Raw genomic sequence first — 14,168 nt, forward strand, 5'->3', positions numbered from 1 at the left:
GATATGTATATCTTGTCAGTCATGCTACTGCACAGAACACATTGATTTTTCTGTGTATGTTTTTTGTAATTTTTTTCAGTGCATGTAACATTATTCTCGTCTTATTATTCAAAGTAGATCAAATTAAGTATTAGATCGGAAAATCTCAACTTAAATCTCCAACCATGAGAAGCTTTTTTCTTATCAGCAATGCTATATGTACAGAACACATTAATTTTTGCACATACTTTTCTGTTATTTTTTTCGTGCACATAGCATTACTCTTAGCTTAGATCAAAGTAGATTTGGAGTTGTTCTAATTTGGTGTTCTCTGTGCTAAAATTTTCATTTGCTTATTTTTACTATATGATAACCTCAGTGCATGCGGCTGCTGGAAAATTTCAAATCCATGAAATAGGAGATCTTTCCACATACAACCAAAGAAATGCTGCATAAAATATTTTGGTATGATTTAAGCATGTCACAAAGAAATTTAATTTATTTTTTACCTTCACCTTCTAGTATTATTTAAATTCACTTCAATCCATCATGATGGTGACATTGACTATAGTTTGATATGATTAAAGTTGTGAGAGAGAGGCATTACCAACTCTAGAAAGAAAACTATGGTCTTGAGTTTGATCATCAAGTTGTTAATACACAAACTTTGATGAGCGTGACAAGCAAATATGGGCACAAGATAGAAAAATATAATGTTAGGATCCCATAAATAAACGAGAATGAGACAGAGATACTCATACTTGTGTAGTATAATGCTTGGAGTGTTACACCCAGAAAAATGATTACAAAATTATTTAGAATTTCAAATTAAAAATGTATATTTAAACTTGTGGTGAGGGTCACACCTTGAATGAATCTTGGCCTTTAAGTTTTAGACTTTCAATAGTTTTTTTTTTTTTTTTTTTTTTTTTTTTTTGAGGGGGGGGGGGTGGTTCTAGGTACATAATCTAGTGCACAAGTACTTAAATGACTTGTCTGATTTTGTGTATACCATATTTGCCTCAGATTGTTTATTGAAGTTACCAAAACTTGGTCCATGTAGTGTACATGTCTCTCCAGCCAATATCAATTGATTCTCACTTGCATGCTTTCAAAAAATTTGACACACTAACAGAGTTACATCTTGTGTGGTCTTCTATAGTTCAAGTCTTTACCTCGAGTTTAATTCTCTTTCTTATCATCTTCGCATACAATTATACCACATGTTCGATAAGTCATTACAATATATAAGAGTTTTAAAGATCAAATATTTTTGTCTTTAAAAGTAAAAAATTTGTTATAAAAGACATTTAGAGACTAATTTCCATCGTGATGAGAATAGTCGCTAAAAAGTCGTTTTGAAAAGTAAAAAACAAGGCATTTAGTGACAAAATTTTGAAAATATTACTAATAAATAGATTTTTAGGGACAAAATAATTTAGTCTCAAATATTTTATTTTTTAAGACAAAAAAATTTGGTCTTAAAAGAATAATAATTCATCACTAATGTCTAATTTTTATTGCTAAAAATATAATAACGACACTTTTTGTAACAAAATTATTTAGTCCCTAAAAAATAATTCTGTCCCTAAATTTTAGTTCCTAAAACTTTAATTTTTTATGGTGAGTGTGTTAAAAAGTCAGAAATTTTTTGAAGAGTCTCTTCATGCACAAATATTTTTATGCTGTAAATGTTTCTTCAAAATGTCAAATTTTGTTTTCTTCTTATTCTTCTAGGTCTTTCTTTGCTTACCATGAAAAACCATAAATTTGTGTACAAAACTATAAATCTCCGTACTAAAGCATACAATAAAATAATAAAAAAAATTATTTAACTTACTCATGAATGAAATAGAGATCATGCTTATATAATACAGTTATAATACAATTTAGAAAATGATATAACTAAGAAAATAATGCTAAATCAGTAATTGATATAATCACATATTATATATATAATACTAAAAATAAAAAGATTATATATACTCTAATTTTTATATTCAACACTCTCCCTCAAACTGATGTAAAGATATTCAACAATCACAACTTGTCAATGGATGACTGAAAGAAATCGAAAAAAATTCAACAGCTAGTCTACATAAATGCTATCGAACAAATCTGGTAGTCCACTAAATAAAAAAATAAAAAAATAAAAAGTCAAAAAGTGCTTAATATATCAGCACCACACCCTAGATAAAATAAATAAATAAATAAAAAAGAAGAAGACTGAACTGCCCTAGAAGAGCTGCCAAAGCATCTATGGTCAAGAAACACCCTGGTCGGCATAGTTTAAGGTCATGTTGGACTATTGTAGGAACTGACCGGAATCAATGTCAGGACAGTTTAAGGGGTCATGTTGGACCGTTGTAGGATCTAATTGGAATCAACGTCAGAACAATTTAAGGGGCCATGTTGGACCGTTGTAGAGAACTGGATGTTGAGCCAACAAGCGTGGCACACACATAACTTATGATATAGTGCTGAACAATGATGGCAATAGATGACTGGGTGCGTCAAGTGGCGGCTTATTAGAAAGTGCGCCAGGGGAGACGACTTATGTGGTGCTTTAAGGGGGCGACTTGGGTTGTGCGTTAGAGGGGCACCTTAGGTGGTTCACATGGTATATCACCATGCTCACTATGATATAGGTATAATATCCCTCTCAAATTCAAATAGGTTTAAAGATTGAAACCTATTTGAGGTTGAAATAGAGAGCAAAAAAAAAAATGGAACAGAAACATACAATAAAATGGATTGCGAGTAAAAAAATATATAATAAAGATATTTGGGATAAGAATAAACTAGTGGATAAAGGAAGAGTTTACCATGAAGTGAAACTGACAGAAAATATGGTAGTGGAATGAGTTAAGGTCGACAGGTGGTCAAGGCAAAGTTGTCGCTTGCCGGTAAAATAAAATTACTAAGTACTTAACCTAATTTTGATAACAAAAAGAATTAAAAGAATTATTTGACTTATCCGTAAATAAGATAGAAATTATGCATATACAATAGATTCATTACACAATTTAGAAAACAATATAAATAAAGAAACAATATTAAATCAGTAATTGACACAATTATAAACTACATATATAATATTAAAAATAAAAAGATTCTATATACATTAATTTTTATATTCAACGTACTAAGATTGATGCTATTTCTTTCCAAGGACATAAGAAATTGAAAATTGTCCTTTTCAGTAGTGTTAGTTGTTCAAATATGTGGTCAGAATTACTAGACTCAAAATAATAATAATAATAATAATAATAATAATAATTTAAAGGTCAAGATTTTACTTAAAATTTGACTCCACACTAACAAACTTACATGCACACCATAGATGGTGTTTGTATGGGGAGGAAATAATTCTCCTCGTATAATCATGTTAACCAAGTCCACGCTCCTCCGTACGACGTCGCTTTGTCACCTGAAAACACAAACGTGAGCTAGCCGGCGGGTGTGTGCCGGAAACCTCTCCGATGCCTAAGTCAGAAAACTTGACAAATAGACAAAGCTCTAAGTTCTCAGAAAGATTGTGTTCAATTACCTCCTCCAAGGTGATGCTTGTGAGCTTTTATAAGTTTCCCGTGGCACAATCCTAGTAGGACTTGTATTTCTCCATGCAGAGTCCTCCTAGGATTCATTCTCCTAAGGATAATGCTTATCCTTTTACACCCTCCCCCACTGCTTAAACCAAGTGGGATGGTTTTCTTTATGGCCGAACTTCCATTTGACCGAAGTAAAATTGGCTATACCGAGCCACAGAGGGCCGAACTATCCTTAGCTCGGTCTTCTGCGTCAACTCCTTACTTCGGCTGCCCTGTTCAACCTTGATGTGCTTAGATCAAACTTCCAAGTAACAAGTTCTGACCGTCCTAACCATTGTATGTCACGACCGGTTTAATTCTGAAACCGGCCTTCCCAGAACATACTGCGACCGGACTAACTGAGACCGGCCTAACTGTGAGTTGCCTCCAGACCGGAGTAGTTTTACTCTTCCTTGGGCCGAAGTAATCTCACCTCCTTGGGCCGGAGTGAGTCAACATCTCCTCAGAACCGGAATAAATCTATCGTTCTTGACCGGAGTAACTCTAACAGCTTTGGCCGGAGTGCCTTTTATCTCTCCTGGGCCGGAATACCCTTGCGGCCTTTTCACCAAGGCTTTGGTGCTTTGGGCCACGAAGCCCATCACATAGCTCGGCCCAATTTTTACCAAAAATTACCCTCTCAGTGTTAATGTAAAATGTAAATTGTAAAATGTAAACTACCACCCACCTACCACCTCCATTACCACTCACTCCACCTACCACCTCCACTACCACCTACACCTACTACCATCTTCTCCTCTATATATATAGGAATTGTAATATACAGATAAATCAATCAATAATAATACATCAGTATTTTACATGGTATCAGAGCAAGGTTAACAACCTAGTCATTCTGCTTCACCGGCGGGCGGCAGTCTCGCCTTGGCCGCCCGCCGGACCTCTACACCTACCTTCACTCAGCAGCCGCAGAAGCCCCACATCTGCCACCGTAAAACACCCTCATCAGTTTAATCATCAACCTCATCTAGCTCCTCAGTCAGCAAGTCGTGCTCCTCCTCCGCAGAAGCACCGTGCCGCCGCTACCAACACACCCCATTACTTTGCGGGAGGAGGATCTCTTCTCTCTCTCATGGTGATGAACACCACCGAAGCCTCGTGGAGCTGCTCCAAAGCAGATGCCGCTTCTTCCCCAGCCGACTCAGCTTCCATCCAAAGGGACTGAATATCTTCGCCTCCACCGTCCGATCCAAACCCTTCCCCGTCGATCACAAGCACGGGATCTACCTCGTCCTTCCTTCAAAGTCCCTCTCGGCACCTCTTCTTCCTCTCGGCATGTATCTCTCTCTCTACGCAGAAAGAGAGACACAGCAGCAGCTCGAGGAGACACACACACACGGCACACACCGAACCCATCTCATGACCAACGGACTGACTCTCTCTCTAGTTGGCAACAACACAGCCACAACAACCTAGGCTCTCTCTCGGGTGGGAGGGGGAGAGCTTTTCTTTGAAGCAAAATACATACACTCATGCACTGATCTCTTCCCTCTCACTACACACGGCAGCACACACACATAGAGACACCACACATACAAACCCATCTATCTCTCTCTCTCGGCTTAGGGAGAGAAAGGTGAGAGAAAGGGGGAAAAGAGACCCAACACACACCCAGATACATGCATACACACATACACGGGTTATCTTTCTCTCTCTCTCTCTCTCTCTCTCTCTCTAGTTGCTTAATTGGGATGTAGTGGTGTGGTGCTTCTTTTTCTTTTATTATTAAACACTTAGTTGGTGAGCCCCTTTCACACCCATGTTTCCCACTACCCACATACCAACCGCATTTTTTTTTTTAAATATTTTCACCTTTTCGTTTTGTTTTTATTTTATTTTATTTTATTTTATTCCTCAACCCACCTGGGCATGTCTCATCCGGGTGCTTATTTTATTTTCTTTTCTTATCTCTCTTTTTGAACTTTACAACACAGCACCAGCACATTAGTTTTTCATAATCAACACACCCACAAATATATTTTGATTACCCTTCCAAACCAAACACTCTCCATTTTTTTCAAAAAAAAAAAAAACGCAGAAGACGAACTGCACACCAAACTCATTTTATTCATGTCGGGGCTCACCCCGATCACCATTTTACACCAAAAAAAAAATAAAAAAAACAAAAAAAAAAACAACCCACACAAAACAACCTCATCCACAGGCGAGATTTTTCTTCTCTACTCTACCGCCGGTCTTTTCTTCTTGCCTCCGTCCTGGGCGGCCCTTGCCGGTGTTGCCTCCGTGTTTCCCACTCCACTGGGCACGATCACTCCCCCATACTCCTCCACTGCAGCATATGGCGGACCTCCAAATCGGAACATCACGGTGGCCTTCCGCTTCAGCTCCTTGTTTTCCGCCTTTAGCACACTTATCTCTGCTCGCGCATCCTTATACATGCGTTGGAGCAGAGCCAATTGGGCGTTTAACTGCTGCACCTCATTTGTCCTACTTTGCAGCCGGTGCGACAAGTTTGTAACCGCCGTCATGGTTTCCACACATGACTTCAACGTATACTGATTGGCCTCCACATCCGACTGCACCGCCATTTTTTGCTCCACAGACCGCATCGGAAAGTTCAACGGAGCAAACTCCGGGGCGCTTGGTTGAGGTTCCAGTGCCACCGCACCAGTTATCTCTCTTGTTGACTCGTTGAGGTCGGGAAAGAGAGTGAGCAGACCACGAGACGACGAAGCCATTTTCTGGGCAACAGAGTGTTACAGAATATCTCTCGCAACAGAGTGTTACAGACTCTCTCTCTCAGCACAACGAAGAGTTTTTCAGAGGATTTCGCAGGTTTTTTGCCTCTGCCTCGGCCTCAGGCTCCGTCTTGGTTAAATAGCAGAGGAAGCCACGCGCATCACGTGCCTCTTGACGCCAGACAAATGGGCACGCCAGCCAAGGCACTCACGTGCCTCGCCATCATATCTGGCACGCCTTTTGATGCATCGGGCACGCCTTTTGATGGCACGCCTTTTGACAGATTGGGCACACCTTTTGAGGGCACGACTTTTGAGGGCTCGATATCTACATCCATGTATATCTTTTGGGCAGCCTATATACACACTCATACAGTGTCTTGTACACCGGTCAGCTTTATCAATCCCTTTTCAACCTCAAATAGGTTTCTATCTTCACACCAATTTGAGTTTGAGGGGGGGTTATACACAGTATCATGTATAAGTCGCTCATGGCGCACTCCCTAAGTCTCCCCCTTGGTGCACCACCACAACCTCTGCTACAACGGTCCGACATGACCCCATAAACTGTCTTCTACATCGGTCCGACATGACCCCATAAACTGTCCTTCTACATCGGTCCGACATGACCCCGTAAACTGTCCCGACATTGATTCCGGTCAGCTTCTACATCGGTCCGACATGACCCCGTAAACTGTCCTGCTACAACGGTCCGATATGACCCCATAAACTGTCTTCCCTATCGTCTGACACGACCACACAGTGTCTGCTACAACGGTCCGACATGACCCCGTAAACTGTCTGCTACAACGGTCCGACACGACCATACAGTGTCTCCTATCCCATTTTTAATTGTCAGCTTATTTTTCTGTTTTGTTACTCTCTCCAAACTCAAGTTGGCTAGTACCTATCCTCCTTGAGTTTGAGGGGGGCTGTTAATGTAAAATGTAAATTGTAAAATGTAAACTACCACCCACCTACCACCTCCACTACCACTCACTCCACCTACCACCTCCACTACCACCTACACCTACTACCATCTTCTCCTCTATATATATAGGAATTGTAATATACAGATAAATCAATCAATAATAATACATCAGTATTTTACAGATGAAATTTTTTCTGATATCCTAGAATTTTTCATATGTGGCAGCAAAATGAAACCCTGTACGCAGGATTGACAAAAGAGGTGACAATGAATGCATTATTGTTGTTTTTGTTGTTTTCGTTTGGAAGTCGAGGCTTGAAGGATAACATGTTAAACCCTTATTGATTCTATACTTCACAATGAGGTGAATGGACAAGTGTGTCTGATAGTAATAGCATGATAATTGATAACATACTGTCAATAATATATGCACTAGGTTCTTAATATCCTATCAAATGTTGTTGTCTCTATATTTCAAAATATTCGCATTTATTAAATTATTTTTAAAATATTACATTTTAAGATTTTCAAAAATCTAATGTTGCAACTGTTTTGAAATATGAAAATTGAAAGATTTAGACACAGAGAATTCTTAATCGTTTGAAATAAAAACAAAACTCGTGACTTCTTAAAAGATGAGGTGCATAAAAATTCTGACTAATTAGACTAGTCTTTTTAATTATAGATAATAATTCTACATAAAATTTTAATACATGAATTTTTTGTAATTCGACAAAAGTCAGTTGTTAATTATTAGATTAATACCATATGAAAGTTAACTTCCCTACCATTGCAAAGCATTAAGTACTTGCCTCCTAATTGAACTCTCCGTGGGAAGAATTGAATCAATGACCTCTCCTTTGGGATAGGAGAGTCATGGTAGCCAATATATGAACTTCTATGTCAATGCAATTTGGGTATTCTCCTTTATTAGTGGTAAGACTTATTATATTAATATTGTGTTCACAAATAAGATAGTAAATATAATATGATATAATTGTTTGGTTACAGTTTTTCAAAAATACTTTTCAAAAAATTCTATTTTCTTATTTTTTGTGTTTTTCTTTTTTGTTTTTATTGATTTTTTTTAATATTTTAAGCAATTCCTTTTACTTTTTAGACATACCCGACATAAATATACCTAAAAAGTAAAGAATCTGTGAAAAAACCTTTTAAAAATTCACTATATACCAAAAATACCAACAAAAAAAAATACGAGAATTCAATACATTTTTTGTATTTATTAATTTTTTAAAATATTTTTTCACAAATTTTTTATTTTTTAGATACATCTAAGTAAGGTGTATCTAACAAAGTAAAAAAAAAATGTTTAAAAATTTAAAAATCTAAAAATATTGACTAAAAACAAAAAAATACGAAAATAAAAAAACTAAATTTTTAAAAAATTTAATCTAAAAAATTCAAACCAAACACATTAAATTAACGGTGTAGAATTATTTTTACCCAGCCTTCGTTTAGAGCATCTTTATCAAAATAGTCAAATTTTAACTAAAAAGTTACTTTTCTATTTTAGCTAATCACTTTTTTGATACATCCTCCAATAAACTCTCTATTATTTTTCTATTCTATTTAAATATTTTTATTTTATTATTTCTTTTTCTTTTTCTTTTTTCTAACAGTCATATTTTTTTAAACTAACATTTTTCAATAGTTCAACTTTTGATCAAATATTTTTAAATCGACACATTTTCAATGTGTGTTTTTTTTCATATCTTTCTAATATAAATAATATCACTTCGTCTCTATTTTTTATCCACTTCAATATATATATATATATATATATTTTTTTTTCAATTTATTCTTTGTTTTTCAGTATGCTTACAATTTTGTACAAGAAAAACTATTTTGTTCATACACATAACCATTTAAAATATCTCATTAGTTTAAGTAATAAAAAAGTTGGTTGGTTTATGTGAACAAAATTAAATTTCAAAAAAATAGTTGTGTAATGCTAGTCTAATATTTTATTATTTAAATATATTTGTTGAGACTTGATGGCTAGCTACTTGTGGAGAGGATTTGAGCCTCAACAAATTTGGCAATTGGAAAGACTAGCTTGATGGAGTATTTGTTTAGTGAATTTTTTTGGTAGAATAACTAAGAAAGGGATTTGATGTGTTTGATGTAGACGCTTTTAGCTAAAATTGGGCTTTTTGGTTAAAATAGTCACAAAAAAATAAAATAAGTTTTTTAGTCTAATAAGACAAAATATTATATCCAAACTATAATCATTTCATTTTTTCTCATAAAAATCAAAAAAGTTAAAAAGTCTATCCCAAACGAGACTTTTTAACTCAGGCGAAAATAATCAAAAAGCCAAAAAACCAACTAACATCCCAAACAAACCCTCAATGTGTCATTTATCAAACAAAAATTGGTACGTGTGTGTCTATAAAATTATCCCGAGGTCAATGGGCCTAATTTCTTAAACTTTCCTAAGAGGGCCCAAAACTCAAGGCCCAATCCAAAATTTAATGGACCCTTTGTGACCTACATATATTAATCCACATCAAATTGACAAACAGGGCATACTGGTGTATTGAACAAAATATTTGATTAAAATAATTCTTTATTTTAAATAGGATTCATCACACTTCAGTTAGAGCACATCATATATGACAACGTTTATTTGATTGTTATTAGTATTTTGAACAAAATGCATTCCATCATTAATCAATATAATAAAATTCTCTATTTTAAATGGCATCCATCACACTCTCTCCACTCCATCTAGTGAACTAGAAGGTCTAGTTGAGCTTGTGAGATTTACCACGGTTTCTCTCTTCCATCACACTCCCTCCACTCCACCTAATACATCATTTGAACTGCTTATCTTACGAGTCTCTTCGTATAGATTCTTTTTTTTTTTTTTTTAAATATTTTGAACAAATCTTTGTATAAATCATTCATGAAAAAAAAAAAAGAAGGTAAATTTATCAAATAATCATATTTATATGATTTCATCATGACCATTCATTTTTTAAAAATACATATTTTGAAATCATGTATCTATCATTATCAAAACAATTTAATTTTCTTTCAATTCAACAAAATGAACCAGTAGTGAGGTGTACAAGCCCAAACTGCACTTCTCTAGTCTACACAGACACAGTCTAATTGAGATTTGCATGATGTTGGTAACATATAGTGAGAGGACCACCATATGTTTGGAGCAATTATTCATTGCCATTCACGACACTTAAATGGTAATATTACTAAGGGATATGAATGTGTGACCCCGCATGAATGAATGGCTTAGATCACCGAGTTTAGTAGCATCCAATAATTTTGATTTGGGCCTAACTTTGGGTTCCAAATGTCAACAAATAAAAACAATTTTGATAACAAATTTCATCAGCACATAATTTATTTTTTATTTTTTATTTTTTGGGTACAAAGTTTTCAAACCATAATAGTCCGAAAGATCCTTCAAAAATATATGGTGATGTCATTATGCACGATTTAAAGTAATACAGCTTTTTCCATATTCAAAACCAACCACAATCTACTCAGCCCTATTTTAGGGCGTGGGTTAAAAACTAATTTTTTTTAAAAAAAAATTATAAAAAAATAAAGAGATAATATGATTCAAAAAATCAAAAAAAATAAAAAATTAATTTTTAACCAACTTTTCAAAATAAGCCTCAAATCGAACTCTTAATGAGTTGATTAGGCTTTTTTGAGAACTGATTTATACGTCAGTTTATTGATTTTTTAATTTATTTAAATCAAATTATCTCTTTATTTTTTGTACGTATTTTCGTAATAAGTAAAAAAATCAATTTATTTAACACTTTCCAAAACAACCCTAAAAATTCATTCAAGATCTATTCGTCATGTAAAAAAGTTAAGTTTGATCACATTTTAAAACTTATTAAATTTTTTAAGTCTAAACAACTTAACACTGAGTAGAACATACTTGTAAAAAAATTAAGTTGATTGGATATCGTTAATTCATTCATCGAATTACATTTGTATCCACAAAAATAAATAACAATTGTAATTTAATGTATAAAACTAAATATAAATGTGAGTGAATTAAATGATTAACGATATCCGAATCAACTTAATTTTTTATAAATATATTTTACTCAATACACTTTAAAATGTGAATGGTTCAAATTGTTAAAATGGACTGTGTCCCACCACTAAAACAAAATGCACCTTTGGCAACCAAAATTGACGACTAAAAAAAATTTAGTCGCCAAAAGTTATGGAATTGGTGACTAACATTTTTTTAATCTCCAAAAGTAAAATATTTAGCTACTATTTTTTTTAGTCGGGGTATATTCAATATTGGCGACTAAAAAAAATTTAGTCTTTAAAAATGTTAGAATTGGCGACAAAAAAAAAACTTAGTCGCTGTATATTAATTTTTGGCTACTAAAATATTTAGTCGCCGAATGGAAAATAAAAAAAATTATTTCTTTCTCTTTGGCGACCAAAGTTTTAGTCGCCAAAAACTTCTTTAAGCGACAAAAAATTATTTTAGTCGCCTTTAGCTGACTTTTTCCGACTAAAATGTTTAGTCGCCAATTGTAATTAAAAATTTTAAAGAATTTTACACTTTTGGCACTAAATTTGGCGACTAAAACAAATTTAGTTGCCAAAAGTGTAACAATAGGCGACTAAATTTTTTTTTTGTCGGCATTAGTTCATGTTTTGGCTACTAAAATAATTTTAGTCGTCATTTGTTAATATTTCCCGACTAAAATTTCGTTGCCGAATGTGTATAAAAATTTAGGGGGAAATATTTCATATTGGCGCCTAAATTTTTGCCCAAATCTGTTAGTCTTCACATGGTTCTGTTCCATCTCTCTCTTGCTCTCCCTCTCTCTCTTTCTCTCTCTCTCACAGAGAATCGATCACCACCGCCCCTCATCTCGCCGTCGCAGACGACCACAGTTTCCGTCAATCTTCCACTGTCGAACATTGCCACTGCAACTCACCATTGCCTCGCCTCGCCTCCCATTGATTCGCTTCTGGCATCTTACTTCTCTCTACATTTTTTTCTCTCCTCATCTTCTCTTTTCCTCACCAGATCGATGACAATCTCCTCACTCTTTACTTCTCTCTGTGTTCGATTTTTGTTGGTTCATGATCTATGTTCATAGTTATGTATTTATGTGTGTGTGTGTAAAGCTTCAGTGATTTCTATAGGTGTATGTGTAATTGGGTATCTGATTGTTCGATTTCCAAACCCTAATGGCGGAAATGGAAATTCGAAGTCTGTATATGTGTGTAATTAGGTATATAATTGTTGTTTGATTTGGTTGTTGGAAACCTAGAGGAAACGCTTTTGGTTATGTTTATCCAACTGTTGATTACCAGGTATATGTTGATTTAAAATCAAAAGTGAATTATTTTGTGTGTGATTAGAATGAAATTGAGCTAGGGCTAAATTAGAGAAGCTGTTCTGATTGTTGGATTTGATTATTTTGGATTGATGTGGGGGATTTTTGATGGAAATTATTGTCATTTTGGATTCAAGTGTTATTAGTTTGAAAGAAGTGTTTTCAATTCCCTTTTCTAATTGATTTTGCAGGTATATGCTGATTTAGACTCTAAATAAATCTATATTTTTTATTTTTTTTTCCTGTTGTTAATATGGACGTGTATATTTGTATAGGCTAATTTTTTTTTCCGTTGTTAAATGGAAGAAGAGGTATGTTTTATGATAGGTCTAACAGTTTAATTGTCATATTGTCCAATGCATTGTCTTGATTGTTAAATTATATGTTTATAGGATAGTTTATGTTTTTTTGGGAAATCATATGCATTTAATCTATGGAGGGGAAAGGGTCTGAGGGAGGTAATTTCTACTAATAATGGTTTTTATATTCTTACTATTTGACTTGAGTCCTAAAAGTGCTAGTATTCTTGAAGATGGTCCATGGTTTTTTGGGGGTCACTTTCTGATCCTGAAGAAATGGCACAAGATGATGAGGCTAAACATATCACCAGGGAAGATGTAGTGCAAGCAGAGCTGTGGTTCTTGCCACTGCTCTCCTTGTTTCCCTCTCACTTCACTTGGAAACAATTCACGAAGCTACTTTCACTGTCGGTAATTCTTTAGGATGGGATTTTAGTGTTGGAAGCTGGACAAATGGGAAGCAATTCAAGGCATGAGGATATGCTAAGTAAGATGAAATACTCTGTCTTTTCTTTTCTTTCATTAAAGTTCTTACTTTTCTTGAGTAAACCATGATTTTATTTTGTTCATGGATGTTTGCCATTTTGTGAGAAATAGAATATGTTATATGGGCGTTCTACAATTTTCATTACACAATTGGCTGTAAAGTAATAATGGAAGTCGAGATTGTTTAAATTATATGATCATAACTGAGTGCAGATCCACTAGCTTTTAATGAATATCATTCCTTGGATTCTACATTTCCCTTAAATTGTGATTTACTTTTGAATGTTTCTTATAAATGTTTTAAATTATTTTATCTTTGATTTATCCAACATTTTTTGAATTATGTTGATGTTATTGTTTCATTGATTTGATTAATGTTTTTTTTTCTAGAGTTTAGTTGATCATTTTTATCCTTTAAACTGTCAATTTCATCTATTTAGTGTTCTATTTTCTAGAGTGTTCTATTTCATCTATTTGATTTGTAGCACTTGTGCCCTTTTAAAACTTTTGGAAAGTATATTTGAATCCTTGATTATGTTTTGGGAATCTTTGGTGTCGTGGTATCTTGGTTTTGGATGAGTGAAAATTGATTTAAACTTGTTGGGATTGCTCGTTCACGCTCGTTCACGTTGAAAAATTGTTTGGAAACTTGAAAATCATGTTCTGGGGTCGACACCGGTCTTGGTGGTGTCGACACCTTCTCTTTAGGTTGGCCGCAAAGGTCGACACCAATCTGGAAAGGGTTGACCCTTGTACTGATTTTGCTCACTGCTTTTTGGTGTCGACAC

This window comes from Camellia sinensis, chromosome 4, assembly GCF_055761805.1.
Source record: "Camellia sinensis isolate YWXY chromosome 4, ASM5576180v1, whole genome shotgun sequence".
Lineage (NCBI taxonomy): Eukaryota > Viridiplantae > Streptophyta > Magnoliopsida > Ericales > Theaceae > Camellia > Camellia sinensis.